General features: G+C 50.5%; 1 protein-coding gene and 1 long non-coding RNA gene across 4 annotated transcripts in view; both read left to right on the forward strand.

Annotated features, from left to right (window-relative positions):
• The window catches only part of GSE1 (Gse1 coiled-coil protein), a 417601-nt gene that overhangs the window by 105755 nt on the left and 289902 nt on the right, over positions 1–21944 (forward strand). The gene's annotated exons all lie outside the window — the stretch shown is intronic.
• On the forward strand, positions 15470–20127 carry LOC141175801 (uncharacterized). The gene is made up of 3 exons (XR_012253061.1): positions 15470–15889; positions 17567–17786; positions 19879–20127. It is a non-coding gene; the product is annotated as an uncharacterized lncRNA (long non-coding RNA).

Genomic DNA, 21944 nt, shown 5'->3' on the forward strand with positions numbered 1-21944 from the left:
CCCATAGAGTGCACCTCTATACTGTGCACCCCCATAGAGTGCACCTCTATACTGTGCACCCCCATAGAGTGCACTCCTACACTGTGAACCCCCATAGAGTGCACCTCTATACTGTGAACCCCCATAGAGTGCACTTCTACACTGTGCACCCCCATAGAGTGCACTTCTACACTGTGCACCCCCATAGAGTGCACTTCTACACTGTGCACCCCCATAGAGTGCACTTCTACACTGTGCACCCCCGTAGAGTGCACCTCTATACTGTGCAGCCCCGTAGAGTGCACTTCTACACTGTGCACCCCTGTAGAGTGCACCTCTATACTGTGCAAACCCATAGAGTGCACCTCTATACTGTGCACCCCCATAGAGAGCACCTCTATACTGTGCACCCCCATAGAGAGCACCTCTATACTGTGCACCCCCATAGAGTGCACCTCTATACTGTGCACCCCCATAGAGAGCACCTCTATACTGTGCACCTCTATACTGTGCACCCCCATAGAGTGCACCTCTATACTGTGCACCCCCATAGAGTGCACCTCTATACTGTGCACCCCCATGGAGTGCACCTCTATACTGTGCACCCCCATGGAGTGCACCTCTATACTGTGCACCCCCATAGAGAGCACCTCTATACTGTGCAACCCCATAGAGTGCACCTCTATACTGTGCACCCCCATAGAGTGCCCCCCATAGAGTGACCCCAGATATGTTCCTCCCTCCTGATTTCCGGTGTGTGACCCCTCGCTGTCGCCCCATCAGCCCATATTAGTGATGTATCCATGTGCAGTTCCCGGTCACTGCGCCCCGGCGCCCTGTCATCCTGCTGCTGCGGCTGCCTCGCTCCTCTCATCTCCTGCTCTGTATAATTAGCTCCTTGTCACCTCTGCATCTGCTCAGTCTCCAGCTCCCTTCACACTTCTGTCACCGGCTCCTTCCATCTTATTAATGTGCCATTTAATGTCTTACTCTGTCTCACTGCTCCATTAAGTTCTCCATTCATCTCAGTCTGAGCGCTGCACTACACTCCCCCTGCTGCTCCCTCCTGGATCTCCCTGTGGAGGAGGATGTAGTGCAGCACTGCCATAATTATCACTTCTGTGTCTTAGGTCCTGATCTTTGCTCCCCATCACCATCCATCCCCCCTCCCCCCACCTCCCTTCTCCTATCCACATATACATCACCTACCCATAACCCCCATCCTCCGTCCAGACCCCCATGTAACATGGTTGATAATTAGCAGAATAGTGAGCACAGCTCTGGAGTATAATGCAGGATGTAACTTCGGATCAGTAATGTAATGTATGTACACAGTGACTTTACCAGCAGAATAGTGAGTGCAGCTCTGGAGTATAATACAGGAGGTAACTCAGGATCAGTAATGTAATGTATGTACACAGTGACTGCACCAGCAGAATAGTGAGTGCAGCTCTGAGGTATAATACAGGATGTAACTCAGGATCAGTAATGTAATGTATGTACACAGTGACTGCACCAGCAGAATAGTGAGTGCAGCTCTGGAGTATAATACAGGAGGCAACTCAGGATCAGTAATGTATGTACACAGTGACTGCACCAGCAGAATAGTGAGTGCAGCTCTGGGGTATAATACAGGAGGTAACTCAGGATCAGTAATGTAATGTATGTACACAGTGACTGCACCAGCAGAATAGTGAGTGCAGCTCTGGAGTATAATACAGGAGGTAACTCAGGATCAGTAATGTATGTACACAGTGACTGCACCAGCAGAATAGTGAGTGCAGCTCTGGGGTATAATACAGGATGTAACTCAGGATCAGTAATGTAATGTATGTACACAGTGACTGCACCAGCAGAATAGTGAGTGCAGCTCTGGAGTATAATACAGGATGTAACTCAGGATCAGTAATGTAATGTATGTACACAGTGACTGCACCAGCAGAATAGTGAGTGCAGCTCTGGAGTATAATACAGGATGTAACTCAGGATCAGTAATGTAATGTATGTACACAGTGACTGCACCAGCAGAATAGTGAGTGCAGCTCTGGAGTATAATACAGGAGGTAACTCAGGATCAGTAATATAATGTATGTACACAGTGACTGCACCAGCAGAATAGTGAGTGCAGCTCTGGAGTATAATACAGGATGTAACTCAGGATCAGTAATGTAATGTATGTACACAGTGACTGCACCAGCAGAATAGTGAGTGCAGCTCTGGAGTATAATACAGGAGGTAACTCAGGATCAGTAATGTAATGTATGTACACAGTGACTGCACCAACAGAATAGTGAGTGCAGCTCTTGAGTATAATACAGGATGTAACTCAGGATCAGTAATGTAATGTATGTACACAGTGACTGCACCAGCAGAATAGTGAGTGCAGCTCTGGAGTATAATACAGGATGTAACTCAGGATCAGTAATGTAATGTATGTACACAGTGACTGCACCAGCAGAATAGTGAGTGCAGCTCTGGAGTATAATACAGGATGTAACTCAGGATCAGTAATGTAATGTATGTACACAGTGACTGCACCAGCAGAATAGTGAGTGCAGCTCTGGAGAATAATACAGGATGTAACTGAGGACCAGTAATGTAATGTATGTACACAGTGACTGCACCAGCAGAATAGTGAGTGCAGCTCTGGAGTATAATACAGGATGTAACTCAGGATCAGTAATGTAATGTATGTACACAGTGACTGCACCAGCAGAATAGTGAGTGCAGCTCTGGAGTATAATACGGGATCCGTAATGTTATGTATGTACACAGTGACTGCACCAGCAGAATAGTGAGCGCAGCTCTGGAGTATAATACAGGATGTAACTCAGGATCAGTAATGTAATGTATATACACAGTGACTGCACCAGCAGAATAGTGAGTGCAGCTCTGAAGTATAATACAGGATGTAACTGAGGATCAGTAATGTAATGTATATACATAGTGACTGCACCAGCACAATAGTGAGTGCAGCTCTGGAGTATAATACAGGATGTACCTCAGGATCAGTAATGTAATGTATGTACACAGTGACTGCACCAGCAGAATAGTGAGTGCAGCTCTGGAGTATAATACAGGACATAACTCAGAATCAGTAATGTAATGTATGTACACAGTGACTGCACCAGCAGAATAGTGAGTGCAGCTCTGGAGTATAATACAGGATGTAACTCAGGATCAGTAATGTAATGTATGTACACAGTGACTGCACCAGCAGAATAGTGAGTGTAGCTCTGGAGTATAATACAGGATGTAACTCAGGATCAGTAATGTAATGTATGTACACAGTGACTGCACCAGCAGAATAGTGAGTGCAGCTCTGGAGTATAATACAGGATGTAACTGAGGACCAGTAATGTAATGTATGTACACAGTGACTGCACCAGCAGAATAGTGAGTGCAGCTCTGGAGTATAATACAGGAGGTAACTCAGGATCTGTAATGTAATGTATGTACACAATGACTGCACCATCAGAATAGTGAGTGCAGCTCTGGAGTATAATACAGGATGTAACTCAGGATCAGTAATGTAATGTATGTACACAGTGACTGCACCAGCAGAATAGTGAGTGCAGCTCTGGAGTATAATACAGGATCCGTAATGTTATGTATGTACACAGTGACTGCACCAGCAGAATAGTGAGCGCAGCTCTGGAGTATAATACAGGATGTAACTCAGGATCAGTAATGTAATGTATATACACAGTGACTGCACCAGCAGAATAGTGAGTGCAGCTCTGAAGTATAATACAGGATGTAACTGAGGATCAGTAATGTAATGTATATACATAGTGACTGCACCAGCACAACAGTGAGTGCAGCTCTGGAGTATAATACAGGATGTACCTCAGGATCAGTAATGTAATGTATGTACACAGTGACTGCACCAGCAGAATAGTGAGTGCAGCTCTGGAGTATAATACAGGACATAACTCAGAATCAGTAATGTAATGTATGTACACAGTGACTGCACCAGCAGAATAGTGAGTGCAGCTCTGGAGTATAATACAGGATGTAACTCAGGATCAGTAATGTAATGTATGTACACAGTGACTGCACCAGCAGAATAGTGAGTGTAGCTCTGGAGTATAATACAGGAGGTAACTCAGGATCAGTAATGTAATGTATGTACACAGTGACTGCACCAGCAGAATAGTGAGTGCAGCTCTGGAGTATAATACAGGATCCGTAATGTTATGTATGTACACAGTGACTGCACCAGCAGAATAGTGAGCGCAGCTCTGGAGTATAATACAGGATGTAACTCAGGATCAGTAATGTAATGTATATACACAGTGACTGCACCAGCAGAATAGTGAGTGCAGCTCTGAAGTATAATACAGGATGTAACTGAGGATCAGTAATGTAATGTATGTACACAGTGACTGCACCAGCAGAATAGTGAGTGCAGCTCTGGAGTATAATACAGGATCCGTAATGTTATGTATGTACACAGTGACTGCACCAGCAGAATAGTGAGCGCAGCTCTGGAGTATAATACAGGATGTAACTCAGGATCAGTAATGTAATGTATATACACAGTGACTGCACCAGCAGAATAGTGAGTGCAGCTCTGAAGTATAATACAGGATGTAACTGAGGATCAGTAATGTAATGTATATACATAGTGACTGCACCAGCACAATAGTGAGTGCAGCTCTGGAGTATAATACAGGATGTACCTCAGGATCAGTAATGTATGTACACAGTGACTGCACCAGCAGAATAGTGAGTGCAGCTCTGGAGTATAATACAGGACATAACTCAGAATCAGTAATGTAATGTATGTACACAGTGACTGCACCAGCAGAATAGTGAGTGCAGCTCTGGAGTATAATACAGGATGTAACTGAGGACCAGTAATGTAATGTATGTACACAGTGACTGCACCAGCAGAATAGTGAGTGCAGCTCTGGAGTATAATACAGGAGGTAACTCAGGATCTGTAATGTAATGTATGTACACAATGACTGCACCATCAGAATAGTGAGTGCAGCTCTGGAGTATAATACAGGATGTAACTCAGGATCAGTAATGTAATGTATGTACACAGTGACTGCACCAGCAGAATAGTGAGTGCAGCTCTGGAGTATAATACAGGATCCGTAATGTTATGTATGTACACAGTGACTGCACCAGCAGAATAGTGAGCGCAGCTCTGGAGTATAATACAGGATGTAACTCAGGATCAGTAATGTAATGTATATACACAGTGACTGCACCAGCAGAATAGTGAGTGCAGCTCTGAAGTATAATACAGGATGTAACTGAGGATCAGTAATGTAATGTATATACATAGTGACTGCACCAGCACAACAGTGAGTGCAGCTCTGGAGTATAATACAGGATGTACCTCAGGATCAGTAATGTAATGTATGTACACAGTGACTGCACCAGCAGAATAGTGAGTGCAGCTCTGGAGTATAATACAGGACATAACTCAGAATCAGTAATGTAATGTATGTACACAGTGACTGCACCAGCAGAATAGTGAGTGCAGCTCTGGAGTATAATACAGGATGTAACTCAGGATCAGTAATGTAATGTATGTACACAGTGACTGCACCAGCAGAATAGTGAGTGTAGCTCTGGAGTATAATACAGGAGGTAACTCAGGATCAGTAATGTAATGTATGTACACAGTGACTGCACCAGCAGAATAGTGAGTGCAGCTCTGGAGTATAATACAGGATCCGTAATGTTATGTATGTACACAGTGACTGCACCAGCAGAATAGTGAGCGCAGCTCTGGAGTATAATACAGGATGTAACTCAGGATCAGTAATGTAATGTATATACACAGTGACTGCACCAGCAGAATAGTGAGTGCAGCTCTGAAGTATAATACAGGATGTAACTGAGGATCAGTAATGTAATGTATGTACACAGTGACTGCACCAGCAGAATAGTGAGTGCAGCTCTGGAGTATAATACAGGATCCGTAATGTTATGTATGTACACAGTGACTGCACCAGCAGAATAGTGAGCGCAGCTCTGGAGTATAATACAGGATGTAACTCAGGATCAGTAATGTAATGTATATACACAGTGACTGCACCAGCAGAATAGTGAGTGCAGCTCTGAAGTATAATACAGGATGTAACTGAGGATCAGTAATGTAATGTATATACATAGTGACTGCACCAGCACAATAGTGAGTGCAGCTCTGGAGTATAATACAGGATGTACCTCAGGATCAGTAATGTATGTACACAGTGACTGCACCAGCAGAATAGTGAGTGCAGCTCTGGAGTATAATACAGGACATAACTCAGAATCAGTAATGTAATGTATGTACACAGTGACTGCACCAGCAGAATAGTGAGTGCAGCTCTGGAGTATAATACAGGATGTAACTCAGGATCAGTAATGTAATGTATGTACACAGTGACTGCACCAGCAGAATAGTGAGTGTAGCTCTGGAGTATAATACAGGATGTAACTCAGGATCAGTAATGTAATGTATGTACACAGTGACTGCACCAGCAGAATAGTGAGTGCAGCTCTGGAGTATAATACAGGATGTAACTGAGGACCAGTAATGTAATGTATGTACACAGTGACTGCACCAGCAGAATAGTGAGTGCAGCTCTGGAGTATAATACAGGAGGTAACTCAGGATCTGTAATGTAATGTATGTACACAATGACTGCACCATCAGAATAGTGAGTGCAGCTCTGGAGTATAATACAGGATGTAACTCAGGATCAGTAATGTAATGTATGTACACAGTGACTGCACCAGCAGAATAGTGAGTGCAGCTCTGGAGTATAATACAGGATCCGTAATGTTATGTATGTACACAGTGACTGCACCAGCAGAATAGTGAGCGCAGCTCTGGAGTATAATACAGGATGTAACTCAGGATCAGTAATGTAATGTATATACACAGTGACTGCACCAGCAGAATAGTGAGTGCAGCTCTGAAGTATAATACAGGATGTAACTGAGGATCAGTAATGTAATGTATATACATAGTGACTGCACCAGCAGAATAGTGTGTGCAGCTCTGGAGTATAATACAGGACATAACTCAGAATCAGTAATGTAATGTATATACATAGTGACTGCACCAGCACAACAGTGAGTGCAGCTCTGGAGTATAATACAGGAGGTAACTCAGGATCAGTAATGTAATGTATGTACACAGTGACTGCACCAGCAGAATAGTGAGTGCAGCTCTGGAGTATAATACAGGACATAACTCAGAATCAGTAATGTAATGTATGTACACAGTGACTGCACCAGCAGAATAGTGAGCGCAGCTCTGGAGTATAATACAGGAAGTAACTCAGGATTAGTAATGTAATGTGTGTACACAGTGACTGCACCAGCAGAATAGTGACTGCAGCTCTGGAGTATAATACAGGATGTAACTCAGGATCAGTAATGTAATGTATGTACACAGTGACTGCACCAGCAGAATAGTGAGTGCAGCTCTGGAGTGTAATGCAGGATGTATTTGAGGATGCAGTCCTGTGCTCTGGATTCTGGAGGTTGTAACTGGTGACCTCTTGGACCTCTTGGACCTGTTGTACCTGTGCAGGTTGCAGTCTCGGGGGACGTGCGTTGTGGGGGGCTTTGAGGACGTGTTTTGAGCTGATAGACAGGATAAGCTGGGATATTGGCTGGTGCATCCATTCGTGAAGGCTTCTAACCCTTTTAATCCACTCTGTGCGTCTTGTGAGGTTGTCATGCAGAGAATTGAATTCCCAGCTCAGGAGTCGGCGGCGCTCGCTTGTCATCGCTGGAGTGAAATGTCGCGTCCGCTGCTTCTGGGGAGATTCTCTGCGTGTAATTCATATAGGAGCACAAGTATCTGGGAGGGAAGGAGCGAAGCTCTTCTGTGTCTGAGACTGCAGCCGCCGGATGGCACTGACAGCCGGGGTCATCGCCTGTACTGAGCAGTGGATTGTCAGCTCCTGGGACCACGCTGCTCTCAGCTTGTGAGTCAGGGCCTTGTATTGTGGATGGGTCACACGGAGCATCTGATTTTGATTTTTATAATTAAAAGTTTTTTTGCTTTGATATCATAAATATAATTTTCTGTGGTTTCTAATGGCCTTTTTTATTTTCTTGCCTTTTCAAATATCTCTGCTTGCTGTCAGTATCAGTAAACTACTCTACTGTCAGCGGTCAGACGCTGGATTCTCTACTGTCGAGCGCTCAGACGCTGGATTCTTTACTGTCGAGCGCTCAGACGCTGGATTCTCTACTGTCAGAGCACTCAGGCACTGGATTCTTTACTGTCGAGCGCTCAGGCACTGGATTCTTTACTGTCGAGCGCTCAGGCACTGGATTCTTTACTGTCGAGCGCTCAGGCACTGGATTCTCTACTGTCGAGCGCTCAGGCACTGGATTCTCTACTGTCGAGCGCTCAGACACTGGATTCTTTACTGTCAGAGCGCTCAGGCGCTGGATTCTCTACTGTCAGAGCGCTCAGGCACTGGATTCTCTACTGTCGAGCTCTCAGGCGCTGGATTCTCTACTGTCTGAGCGCTCAGACACTGGATTCTCTACTGTCAGAGCGCTCATGCGCTGGATTCTCTACTGTCAGAGCGCTCAGGCACTGGATTCTCTACTATCAGAGCGCTCATGCGCCGGATTCTCTACTGTCAGAGCGCTCAGGTGCTGGATTCTCTACTGTCGAGCGCTCATGCGCCGGATTCTTTACTGTCAGAGCGCTCAGGCGCTGGATTCTCTACTGTCAGAGTGCTCAGACAGTAAACTGCTTTCCATCCAGAGTTGAAACAACTCATCCTGCCTAATGCTTCTCTCAGATGAGGGCTGTCTCTCTGGTGGTAGTTTGTTACATTGTACCTTCACTAACACACTGTATCGGGCTGGAATCAGAAATGGATGTTTTGTAGCAAAGTATCAGAAGAGTTTCCTGCTGCCGCCAGTGATCGGTTTGTGGCAGAAGTGACGCCCAGGACACATATTATCAGTCGCACTGATCTGATTGGTTACATAGATGTGATCCGGTGGATCATTACCTCAGATCTGTGTATAAGTGGTGGTCTGGGTCAGGATTTATGGGGAGGCATCTAAAGACACCCCCTATTTGTCATCCATTCTTTTGATTTTCTCTTCATCCTTCTCTATTTTTCACCTCTTCTTTCCCTTCTTCTCCTCTTCCACTCCCTTATCATCAATCATAATCTGTACTTTTCCTTCTTCTTTTTCATCATCTTCTTCCTTTTCTTCTTATTACTCTTTTCTTCGTTCTTTCTCCTATTCCTGCTCCTTTTCCCCTTCTCCCTTTCTTTCTACTTGTTTCCTTTCTACTTCATTTTCATCATCTTTCTTTTCTCATCTTACATCTTGTCTTTTTTTCTTCTTTATTTTTTTTTTCACATTTTTTCTTGTATACTCCTTTTTCTTATTTTTCTACTCGTGTGACGTTTTTTCTGTTTTCTTTTTTTCCTCACTTCCTTTTTTTATTCACTTCTCCCTTCTTTCCCTCCTGTTTCTCATATTCTTGCCCCTTTTTACTTCTCTTCCTTTTCCATTTCATTCCTTCTCTTCCTCCTTTTCTTGTTGCCTTTCTTCTTTCTTCTCTTACCACTACTTCTTTCTATTTTTCTTCTTCATCTTCCTCTATTTCTTCCTTTTTTTCTTATTACTTTTCTTCTTTACCTTTTTTCTTCCTCCTCTTTGTTCTGTTTCTTCTTCTTCCCTTTGTTCTTGTCTACATCTTATTTCGTCTCATCTTTCCCTGCTTTCTTCTAGTATTTTTTCTTTTATGACTACTTTTCTCTTTCCTCTTCCTGTTTCTTCTTCTTACCTTCTTCTTGTTTACTTCCGCCCCTTTCTCTTCTTTTTACTACTTTTCCTCTTTACTTTTTTTCTTCCTCCTCTTTGTTCTGTTTCTTCTTCCCTTTGTTCTTGTCTACACCTTATTTCTTCTCATCTTTCCCTTCTTTCTTCTCCTAGTATTTTTTTCTTTTCTTTTTCCTCTTCCTGTTTCTTCTTTTTACCTCCTTCATGTCTACTTCCTCCCCCCTCTTCCTCTTCTCTTTTTTCTTCTTACTACTCTTCTTCCTCTTTCTTTTCGCCTCGGTGCTCTCTCCTCTTCCTTTTCCTCTTCTCCTCCTCGGTGGTTTTCCCAGTGTGTTGAGTCCTTATTGAGACTGACGGCTTCAGGGCATAGAGAATTACATTGGAGCCAGTGGCTTGGCGCTGCGCCCGTCTCCCGCTGTGTCTCTGATGGAGGTGTGAGAGAGGTGACGATATGACAGCCATTTCAGCAGACGAGCTTATTGCTTTCTGACATGCTGGGGCAGCAGCCACGCTCGGGGTGTGTTTTACTTATCCCTGGGCACAGGGGGCATGTAGAGAGGGAGGAGCGGGCACCATTGTGCAATGCTTGGAGTCTGGTGTCCACAACCACATTGTGGGCATTGGCATCGTCCAGACACCCATGATGCTTTAACCCATTGATTTTTTTGTATACCTGTTAACCCCTTCCCTGTCGTGCTATTTGATACCCGCACTAGATGTTTGCACAGAGCAGCTCTGAAGGTCGCCATAGTATAAAATATCAGACCTGTCACTCAAAAGAAGATGATGCCATCCGGCCACAACACGGACGACTACATCACAGCAACCAGAGCCTGAAACCGGTCCTCAGCTAATACTTGTCACTGCTGCAGGTTTGTTACAGTCTCGGCAATCAGCATGTATTCCACCAAACTGATACATTGTAACAAACAAGATGGAGAGATTTGTGCTTATCGACAAATTTAGCTCATAGATGATGAAGTTGGACCGAATACTTCTTATAGCTGAGGGTTTGATTAATTTTTGGCCTCTTCATATAAAATATGTATAAGGACAGCAAGCAGAGATCGTACAAGTTGTAGAATGTTGCATTATGTGATAATTTGGCTTTATTCACATATGACTCTTTAAACCCTCTGGGCTTTGTGCCTTGGTGTCCGCTCTGTGATGGGGCGTGGAATTACGCAGCACTGCACTTATCCCACATCTTTCCTCCATATGGCACCAGCCGCTGCTCTTATCGCAGAGATAAGAGGCCGCAGAGAAGTTTTACTGCCGCAATAAAGTCTGAGTTTATTCTACACATAAAATAATGCACTGAAAACCCGGGTGAGAAGCGGCTCTGAGCCAGCGGGAGGGTGAGCAACGGGGGCAGCCCCGAGCTAGCAGGAGGGTGATCAACGGGAGCAGCCCCGAGCTAGCGGGAGGGTGATCAACGGGAGCAGCCCCGAGCTAGCGGGAGGGTGATCAACGGGAGCAGCCCCGAGCTAGCGGGAGGGTGATCAACGGGAGCAGCCCCGAGCTAGCAGGAGGGTGATCAACGGGAGCAGCCCCGAGCTAGCGGGAGGGTGATCAACGGGAGCAGCCCCGAGCTAGCGGGAGGGTGAGCAACGAGGGCAGCCCCGAGCTAGCAGGAGGGTGATCAACGGGAGCAGCCCCGAGCTAGCGGGAGGGTGAGCAACGAGGGCAGCCCCGAGCTAGCAGGAGGGTGATCAACGGGGGCAGCCCCGAGCTAGCAGGAGGGTGAGCAACGGGGGCAGCCCCGAGCTAGCGGGAGGGTGATCAACGGGAGCAGCCCCGAGCTAGCGGGAGGGTGAGCAACGAGGCCAGCCCCGAGCTAGCAGGAGGGTGATCAACGGGGGCAGCCCCGAGCTAGCGGGAGGGTGATCAACGGGGGCAGCCCCGAGCTAGCGGGAGGGTGAGCAACGAGGGCAGCCCCGAGCTAGCGGGAGGGTGAGCAACGGGGGCAGCCCCGAGCTAGCGGGAGGGTGATCAACGGGGGCAGCCCCGAGCTAGCGGGAGGGTGATCAACGGGGGCAGCCCCGAGCTAGCGGGAGGGTGATCAACGGGGGCAGCCCCGAGCTAGCGGGAGGGTGATCAACGGGAGCAGCCCCGAGCTAGCGGGAGGGTGATCAACGGGAGCAGCCCCGAGCTAGCGGGAGGGTGAGCAACGAGGGCAGCCCCGAGCTAGCAGGAGGGTGATCAACGGGAGCAGCCCCGAGCTAGCGGGAGGGTGAGCAACGAGGGCAGCCCCGAGCTAGCAGGAGGGTGATCAACGGGGGCAGCCCCGAGCTAGCAGGAGGGTGAGCAACGGGGGCAGCCCCGAGCTAGCGGGAGGGTGATCAACGGGAGCAGCCCCGAGCTAGCGGGAGGGTGAGCAACGAGGCCAGCCCCGAGCTAGCAGGAGGGTGATCAACGGGGGCAGCCCCGAGCTAGCGGGAGGGTGATCAACGGGGGCAGCCCCGAGCTAGCGGGAGGGTGAGCAACGAGGGCAGCCCCGAGCTAGCGGGAGGGTGAGCAACGGGGGCAGCCCCGAGCTAGCGGGAGGGTGATCAACGGGGGCAGCCCCGAGCTAGCGGGAGGGTGATCAACGGGGGCAGCCCCGAGCTAGCGGGAGGGTGATCAACGGGGGCAGCCCCGAGCTAGCGGGAGGGTGATCAACGGGCGCAGCCCCGAGCCAGCGGGAGGGTGATCAACGGGGGCAGCCCCGAGCTAGCGGGAGGGTGATCAACGGGGGCAGCCCCGAGCTAGCGGGAGGGTGATCAACGGGGGCAGCCGCGAGCTAGCGGGAGGGTGATCAACGGGGGCAGCCGCAAGCTAGCGGGAGGGTGATCAACGGGGGCAGCCCCGAGCTAGCGGGAGGGTGAGCAACGAGGGCAGCCCCGAGCTAGCGGGAGGGTGAGCAACGGGGGCAGCCCCGAGCTAGCGGGAGGGTGATCAACGGGGGCAGCCCCGAGCTAGCGGGAGGGTGAGCAACGAGGGCAGCCCCGAGCTAGCGGGAGGGTGAGCAACGGGGGCAGCCCCGAGCTAGCGGGAGGGTGATCAACGGGGGCAGCCCCGAGCTAGCGGGAGGGTGATCAACGGGGGCAGCCCCGAGCTAGCGGGAGGGTGATCAACGGGGGCAGCCCCGAGCTAGCGGGAGGGTGATCAACGGGCGCAGCCCCGAGCCAGCGGGAGGGTGATCAACGGGGGCAGCCCCGAGCTAGCGGGAGGGTGATCAACGGGGGCAGCCCCGAGCTAGCGGGAGGGTGATCAACGGGGGCAGCCGCGAGCTAGCGGGAGGGTGATCAACGGGGGCAGCCGCAAGCTAGCGGGAGGGTGATCAACGGGGGCAGCCCCGAGCTAGCGGGAGGGTGATCAACGGGGGCAGCCCCGAGCCAGCGGGAGGGTGAGCAACGGGGGCAGCCCCGAGCCAGCGGGAGGGTGAGCAACGGGGGCAGCTCCGAGCCAGCGGGAAGGTGAGCAACGGGGGCAGCTCCGAGCTAGCGGGAGGGTGAGCAACGGGGGCAGCCCCGAGCTAGCGGGAGGGTGAGCAACGGGGGCAGCCCCGAGCTAGCGGGAGGGTGAGCAACGGGGGCAGCCCCGAGCTAGCGGGAGGGTGATCAACGGGGGCAGCCCCGAGCTAGCGGGAGGGTGATCAACGGGGGCAGCCCCGAGCCAGCGGGAGAGTGATCAACGGGGGCAGCCCCGAGCTAGCGGGGGAGGGTGAGCAACGGGGGCAGCCCCGAGCTAGCGGGAGGGTGATCAACGGGGTCAGCCCCGAGCTAGCGGGAGGGTGATCAACGGGGGCAGCCCCGAGCTAGCGGGAGGGTGAGCAACGGGGGCAGCCCCGAACCAGCGGGAGGGTGATCAACGGGGGCAGCCGCGAGCTAGCGGGAGGGTGATCAACGGGGGCAGCCCCGAGCCAGCGGGAGGGTGAGCAACGGGGGCAGCTCCGAGCCAGCGGGAGGGTGAGCAACGGGGGCAGCCCCGAGCTAGCGGGAAGGTGAGCAACGGGGGCAGCCCCGAGCCAGCGGGAGGGTGAGCAACGGGGGCAGCCCCGAGCCAGCGGGAGGGTGATCAACGGGGGCAGCCGCGAGCTAGCGGGAGGGTGAGCAACGGGGGCAGCCCCGAGCCAGCGGGAGGGTGAGCAACGGGGGCAGCCCCGAACCAGCGGGAGGGTGATCAACGGGGGCAGCCCCGAGCCAGCGGGAGGGTGATCAACGGGGGCAGCTCCGAGCCAGCGGGAGGGTGAGCAACGGGGGCAGCCCCGAGCCAGCGGGAGGGTGATCAACGGGGGCAGCCGCGAGCTAGCGGGAGGGTGAGCAACGGGGGCAGCCCCGAGCCAGCGGGAGGGTGATCAACGGGGGCAGCCGCGAGCTAGCGGGAGGGTGAGCAACGGGGGCAGCCCCGAGCCAGCGGGAGGGTGAGCAACGGGGGCAGCCCCGAACCAGCGGGAGGGTGATCAACGGGGGCAGCCGCGAGCTAGCGGGAGGGTGATCAACGGGGGCAGCCCCGAGCCAGCGGGAGGGTGAGCAACGGGGGCAGCCCCGAGCCAGCGGGAGGGTGAGCAACGGGGGCAGCCCCGAGCCAGCGGGAGGGTGAGCAACGGGGGCAGCTCCGAGCCAGCGGGAGGGTGAGCAACGGGGGCAGCTCCGAGCCAGCGGGAGGGTGAGCAACGGGGGCAGCCCCGAGCCAGCGGGAGGGTGAGCAACGGGGGCAGCCCCGAGCTAGCGGGAGGGTGAGCAACGGGGGCAGCCCCGAGCCAGCGGGAGGGTGATCAACGGGGGCAGCTCCGAGCCAGCGGGAGGGTGATCAACGGGGGCAGCCCCGAGCCAGCGGGAGGGTGAGCAACGTCACAGGGGAAAAATTCCTTCTGGACCTCGAGTAAAGGCGATCAGTCCCTGAACCCTGGATCAAACCGAATATACTAGTTATGTAATTACTATTACCGTACTAAACCTACTATAAGTGTAACATTTTGTCTAGGGTGGAAGCCCTGAGCCAGCAGGAGGGTGAGCAAAGGTGGCAACACTGGCACAGGAGTGTGAGCAACGATACAGATCTGGATAGTCTACATTCACCAGGCTTTCCGGGGATCCTGCATGGTGGACGCTGCTGTACAATTATGCTTTTCCTCCCGTTTGCTGATGTGGTAGATGTGGCACCTTGGGCTCCTCTCGTGCCGCTGATTATTGCCTCTCGTTCTCTGCTCCCCGGTGGGATAATGGATGGGAAAGGTTTGGCAGATGATAGCTCTCCAGAGCAGCCTCGCCATTGGAGCTGAGACAAGGCCTAGGTGTAAAGGGTTAACCGCTCCTCTGGGTGCTGCAGAGAGATGAGGATTAATGAGCTCTGTGTGCACAGCGCAGCAGGGGGAATTCTGGGTAGTCTGGACTTGTTAACCCTATCTAGGTGCGAAGGTCCCAAAGAACTCTGCCCGGTTATCGCCCTTTGTGCAGGAGGAGAACTGCTTGCAAGACAATTGCTGAGATGACCTCCTAATGGTCCAGAGCAATGTTCTGCAACCTGTGGCTCCACAGCTGGGCTACAGGTGGCAGGACCTGAGCGCTCCCTGCTGCCCCCTGCTGGTCCAGTGATGACTGAGCCCTGTGCATAGACATGATCTCAGTGCCCCTGTGTCACTGATTACGGGGTTAGGGATTATGAGTTATTTGCGGTTTAGGCTGCTGCATTTAGCAGTGCTTTGCAGGCGCAGGATGTGAACGTGCCCTTACGTTTGCGATATAATTGCGTCTAATACGCGAGTCTTTGTCGAAGTCGGTGGCAGAAAGGGAATATTTATTAGGGACTTTTCTAGAATTTTCTATATAACCAGGAAAAAACTGCAGCAAAACCGCAGCAGAGTGTGCAAGAAAATGTGTCTGAGAGTAATTGCTCTCCTGCCGGTGATTGTTTCCAGGCGTGAAGGCGTTAATCTGGAAGCGTTTCGCCCTGAAGCCATATAAACGCCTCTCGTCAGCGTCTCACCTGCTCCCCGGTCGCAGGCAGCACATTCTCCCTGGAGGAAGCTTTGTTTGCTCGCTGACCGCAGTCCTTGGCCCTCGGCAGGGCGACCTCAGCAGGTGTTTGTGAGTGGAATAAGCTGAACCTATGTGCACTCGCCGAGTCTCCGGAAAAGGGGGTGAGAAAAAGGGGGGTAACACTTTGTGCACGGGAGCTCTGCAGGTGGAGTAGGATTTGTAGAGGATAAGAGCTGGTGAGCTCCTCAAACCCCCCACCCCTGGACGACCGGTGACCGATTCCTCGCAGACCAATAACACGAGAGGTTACAAGTAACATGTTCCTGAAACGCGCAGAAGCCGCCAGCGAGTATAGATCGCAAGGGAGAGAATCCGCAGAGTGCTAGAGATGCGGGACCACGGCCATTGTGAATGGTGGTCTGCTCCCTATGGTAACATGTAGTGCACCCTGGATAGGTGGAGTGCCCCCCTGGATAGGTGGTCTGCCCCCTATGGTAACATGTAGCTCCCCCTGGATAGGTGGTCTGCCCCCTATGGTAACATATAGCTCCCCCTGGATAGGTGGTCTGCTCCCTATGGTAACATGTAGCTCCCCCTGGATAGGTGGTCTGCCCCCTATGGTAACATGTAGCTCCCCCTGGATAGGTGGTCTGCCCCCTGTGGTAACATGTAGCTCCCCCTGGATAGGTGGTCTGCCCCCTATGGTAACATGTAGTGCACCCTGGATAGGTGGAGTGCCCCCCTGGATAGGTGGTCTGCCCTCTATGGTAACATGTAGCTCCCCCTGGATAGGTGGTCTGCCCCCTATGGTAACATGTAGCTCCCCCTGGATAGGTGGTCTGCCCCCTATGGTAACTTGTAGCTCCCCCTGGATAGGTGGTCTGCCCCCTATGGTAACATGTAGCTCCCCCTGGATAGGTGGTCTGCCCCCTATGGTAACATGTAGCTCCCCCTGGATAGGTGGTCTGCCCCCTATGGTAACATGTAGCTCCCCCTGGATAGGTGGTCTGCCCCCTGTGGTAACATGTAGCTCCCCCTGGATAGGTGGTCTGCCCCCTATGGTAACATGTAGTGCACCCTGGATAGGTGGAGTGCCCCCCTGGATAGGTGGTCTGCCCTCTATGGTAACATGTAGCTCCCCCTGGATAGGTGGTCTGCCCCCTATGGTAACATGTAGCTCCCCCTGGATAGGTGGTCTGCCCCCTATGGTAACTTGTAGCTCCCCCTGGATAGGTGGTCTGCCCCCTATGGTAACATGTAGCTCCCCCTGGATAGGTGGTCTGCCCTCTATGGTAACATGTAGCTCCCCCTGGATAGGTGGTCTGCCCTCTATGGTAACATGTAGCTCCCCCTGGATAGGTGGTCTGCCCCCTATGGTAACATGTAGCTCCCCCTGGATAGGTGGTCTGCCCCCTATGGTAAAATGTAGCTCCCCTGGATAGGTGGTCTGCCCCTTATGGTAACATGTAGCTCCCCCTGGATAGGTGGTCTGCCCCCTATGGTAACATGTAGCTCCCCCTGGATAGGTGGTCTGCCCCCTATGGTAACATGTAGCTCCCCCTGGATAGGTGGTCTGCCCCTTATGGTAACATGTAGCTCCCCCTGGATAGGTGGTCTGCCCCTTATGGTAACATGTAGCTCCCCCTGGATAGGTGGTCTGCCCTCTATGGTAACATGTAGCTCCCCCTGGATAGGTGGTCTGCCCCCTATGGTAACATGTAGCTCCCCCTGGATAGGTCGTCTGCCCTCTAAGGTAACATGTAGCGGTCTCGGGGCCTATATATACGTGTCGCGGCGTTTGCCGTCACTTCCAGATGTTTGTGCTGCTTTGTTACCAGATGATTGAAGGAGTTAATCTCCGCTTGTCGACATGTTGCTTCGCGTTTCCAGTCTGTTTGCCGTAAGATTCCAGACTCTGCCCTCACCTGGAGCCGCCACTCCTAGCGCTAGAGGAAGAGAGCGCAGCACTGCCGGAAGATTCTCCTGGTGGAAAAGGTGGGAGATGTCCAAAGCCGCATGCAGAGATGCACAGAGGGACCCCGACAACTGACCCCAGAGGTAAGGACCCCACTGTAGGGCTGAGGAGCAGGGAGGGAATGGCGGGCCCGAAAGACTGTGCAAGACAAATCCGGGGCTCAGCAGAATAGTGAGTGCAGCTCTGGAGTATAATACAGGATGTAACTCAGGATCAGTAATGTAATGTATATACACAGTGACTGCACCAGCAGAATAGTGAGTGCAGCTCTGGAGTATAATACAGGATGTAACTCAGGATCAGTAATGTAATGTATGCACACAGTGACTGCACCAGCAGAATAGTGAGTGCAGCTCTGGAGTATAATACAGGAGGTAACTCAGAATCAGTAATGTAATGTATGTACACAGTGACTGCACCAGCAGAATAGTGAGTGCAGCTCTGGAGTATAATACAGGATGTAACTCAGGATCAGTAATGTAATGTATGTACACAGTGACTGCACCAGCAGAATAGTGAGTGCAGCTCTGGAGTATAATACAGGATGTAACTCAGGATCAGTAATGTAATGTATGTACACAGTGACTGCACCAGCAGAATAGTGAGTGCAGCTCTGGAGTATAATACAGGATGTAACTCAGGATCAGTAATGTAATGTATGTACACAGTGACTGCACCAGCAGAATAGTGAGAGCAGCTCTGGGGTATAATACAGGATGTAACTCAGGATCAGTAATGTAATGTATGTACACAGTGACTGCACCAGCAGAATAGTGAGTGCAGCTCTGGAGTATAATACAGGATGTAACTCAGGATCAGTAATGTAATGTATATACACAGTGACTGCACCAGCAGAATAGTGAGTGCAGCTCTGGAGTATAATACAGGATGTAACTCAGGATCAGTAATGTAATGTATGCACACAGTGACTGCACCAGCAGAATAGTGAGTGCAGCTCTGGAGTATAATACAGGATGTAACTCAGGATCAGTAATGTAATGTATGTACACAGTGACTGCACAGCAGAATAGTGAGTGCAGCTCTGGAGTATAATACAGGAGGTAACTCATGATCAGTAATGTAATGTATGCACACAGTGACTGCACCAGCAGAATAGTGAGTGCAGCTCTGGAGTATAATACAGGAGGTAACTCAGGATCAGTAATGTAATGTATGTACACAGTGACTGCACCAGCAGAATAGTGAGTGCAGCTCTGGAGTATAATACAAGAGGTAACTCAGGATCAGTAATGTAATGTATGTACACAGTGACTGCACCAGCAGAATAGTGAGTGCAGCTCTGGAGTATAATACAGGATGTAACTCAGGATCAGTAATGTAATGTATGTACACAGTGACTGCACCAGCAGAATAGTGAGTGCAGCTCTGGAGTGTAATGCAGGATGTAACTCAGGATCAGTAATGTAATGTATGTACACAGTGACTGCACCAGCAGAATAGTGAGTGCAGCTCTGGAGTATAATACAGGATGTAACTCAGGATCAGTAATGTAATGTATGTACACAGTGACTGCACCAGCAGAATAGTGAGTGCAGCTCTGGAGTATAATACAGGATGTAACTCAGGATCAGTAATGTAATGTATGTACACAGTGACTGCACCAGCAGAATAGTGAGTACAGCTCTGGAGTATAATACAGGAGGTGACTCAGGATCAGTAATGTAATGTATGTACACAGTGACTGCACCAGCAGAATAGTGAGTGCAGCTCTGGAGTATAATACAGGAGGTAACTCAGGACCAGTAATGTAATGTATGTACACTGTGACTGTACCAGCAGAATAGTGAGTGCAGCTCTGGAGTATAATACAGGAGGTAACTCAGGATCAGTAATGTAATGTATGTACACAGTGACTGCACCAGCAGAATAGAGAGTGCAGCTCTGGGGTATAATACAGGATGTAACTCAGGATCAGTAATGTAATGTATGTACACAGTGACTGCACCAGCAGAATAGTGAGTGCAGCTCTGGAGTACAATGCAGGATGTCACCTGGGATCGGTGCATCCCCTGTATGTTTTGGGTCAGCTGTCTGATTGCTGCGCGGCGTCTCCTCGTCATGTGACCTGGACCTTTAATCCAGAGTAATTGGATCTGCCATTACCGGGGCTCTTGTTGCTCTTATTGAATCTCCCGTCCTCTCTTGTGCTGATAGGATCGGTGTTCTGGGTGCCGCGGCGGCTCTGGCCTCGCTCAGCCCTATTGATTGTGGCAGCCTCGTTGGCGGAGCTGACGTGATCCAGATGTGATGTGGGGATCGGCACGGATCAAGCGGTGATAATTGGAGACATGTTGTTTATTAGCGGCGCTGTAGCACGTACGGCGGGAAGAGCCACCATTAATCCTTGGAGATGATGGAGAAATAAACCTTTGTGTGTTTGTGGAGTCCCCTCCCCCCATCGGCTGACTCAGGTGTCATCATTTTCTTTCCATTGTTTTTTTTATTGCACGTTAAGCTTTTCTGAGCGGCACCGAAGCCCCTCCGAGCGTGAGAATCCGTCTTCTCCCTGTAACGTCCCCCTGGGGATCACACCCGCCGTCCCCTTAATGAGAGGTGGAGGCGCTTTCATGTATAATTTGTGGGTCGTCTTCATTATCTGCACATCCCGGCACTTTTTATAGCTGGAGGCGACCGCCCCATACCCCGCCAATCCTCCGCCCCGCTGGCGTCACCGTCATCGGATATTATTCCCAAAACAGCGGAAAATGATAAAGTTGTAAATGAAGGGAGAAGTTTGGTTCTGTCCGGGTTATAGGTCCAGTGTGATGTCATCAATCTCATCTATATATGGTTCTGGAGTAGCCAAAAACACCGGAAACTTGCCCTCCCCCCCCCCCCCCCCCCCCCTTCACCGTGGTCACATGACACGATGTAAAGCAGAAGGGGTCCGTTTGTCCCGAGACCCTCAAAGTCTTAGTGTTAATCATGAAACTACCGATTTGCTACATTGTATCTAATCCGTTCAGCAGCACAAATCTGTGACGATCACTAACTGCGCTGATACATTGTAACGGGAGTAGGTCGCATGCTGCGGTAAATTGTTATGTTTCCATTCTCTGACAGCATTTCTATATACTCAGTATAACTTACTAAACAGCCTGATACATTGTAACAAACTGTCAGGACTGGACAGGTATATATGATACTGATCCGTTTACTTGGTATTGGTCTAGACTGACGCATTGTAACAAACCCTCAGCAGTGAGAAGTATCACGTCCGGAGGGAACAGAAAGCAGAAGTGGATGAAATCTTTACATTGGAGACTGGAGGGGCCGTAAAATGAAGGCCAGGTCCATTAAACCTCATTATCCGCCAGCTCTTGGCGCTGCCCGTCCTGCCGGCCCTGGACACCAGTTTAATTTGATGGGTGTTACGGGAGAATGAGCTATTAATTGTGACGGCGGCGGCTCCTCTCCTGACTCCGGCAGCCGACTCTGCAGTAACACAAAGGCTGGCATTGTTGTCAGGACGAGCGCTCGGCCCCGGGCACCGAGGAGGGCTGGCAGTGCTCAGCTGATGCCACCTACAGGCCCCGGGTATTCCTGACTACAGGGTGGTGATTGATGCAGCGCAGGACCCCCTAAGGCGAAATTCACACAGAACACTGCGGTGTGGGAAAAATGTGCAGCAGTGAACCACAAACAAACTCCGGATATATAAAGAGCAAACTCCCCGTCAGCTCCATGAAAGAGCGAACATATAATTCTACAGAAACAGCGGCGGCACTGTGTACGTGCTGCACGTATTCTGTATTATACCCCAGAGCTGCACTCACTATTCTGCTGGTGCAGTCACTGTGTACATACATTACATTACTGATCCTGAGTTACATGCTGTATTATACTCCAAAGCTGCACTCACTATTCTGCTGGTGCAGTCACTGTGTACATACATTACATTACTGATCCTGAGTTATATCCTGTATTATACTCCAGAGCTGCACTCACTATTCTGCTGGTGCAGTCACTGTGTACATATATTACATTACTGATCCGGAGTTACATCCTGTATTATACCCCAGAGCTGCACTCACTATTCTGCTGGTGCAGTCACTGTGTACATACATTACATTACTGATCCTGAGTTACATGCTGTATTATACTCCAGAGCTGCACTCACTATTCTGCTGGTGCAGTCACTGTGTACATACATTACATTACTGATCCTGAGTTACATGCTGTATTATACTCCAGAGCTGCACTCACTATTCTGCTGGTGC

The sequence above is a fragment of the Phyllobates terribilis genome, unplaced genomic scaffold (assembly GCF_046119375.1).
Source record: "Phyllobates terribilis strain yellow unplaced genomic scaffold, ASM4611937v1 Scaffold_14__1_contigs__length_39327217, whole genome shotgun sequence".
Classification (NCBI taxonomy): domain Eukaryota; kingdom Metazoa; phylum Chordata; class Amphibia; order Anura; family Dendrobatidae; genus Phyllobates; species Phyllobates terribilis.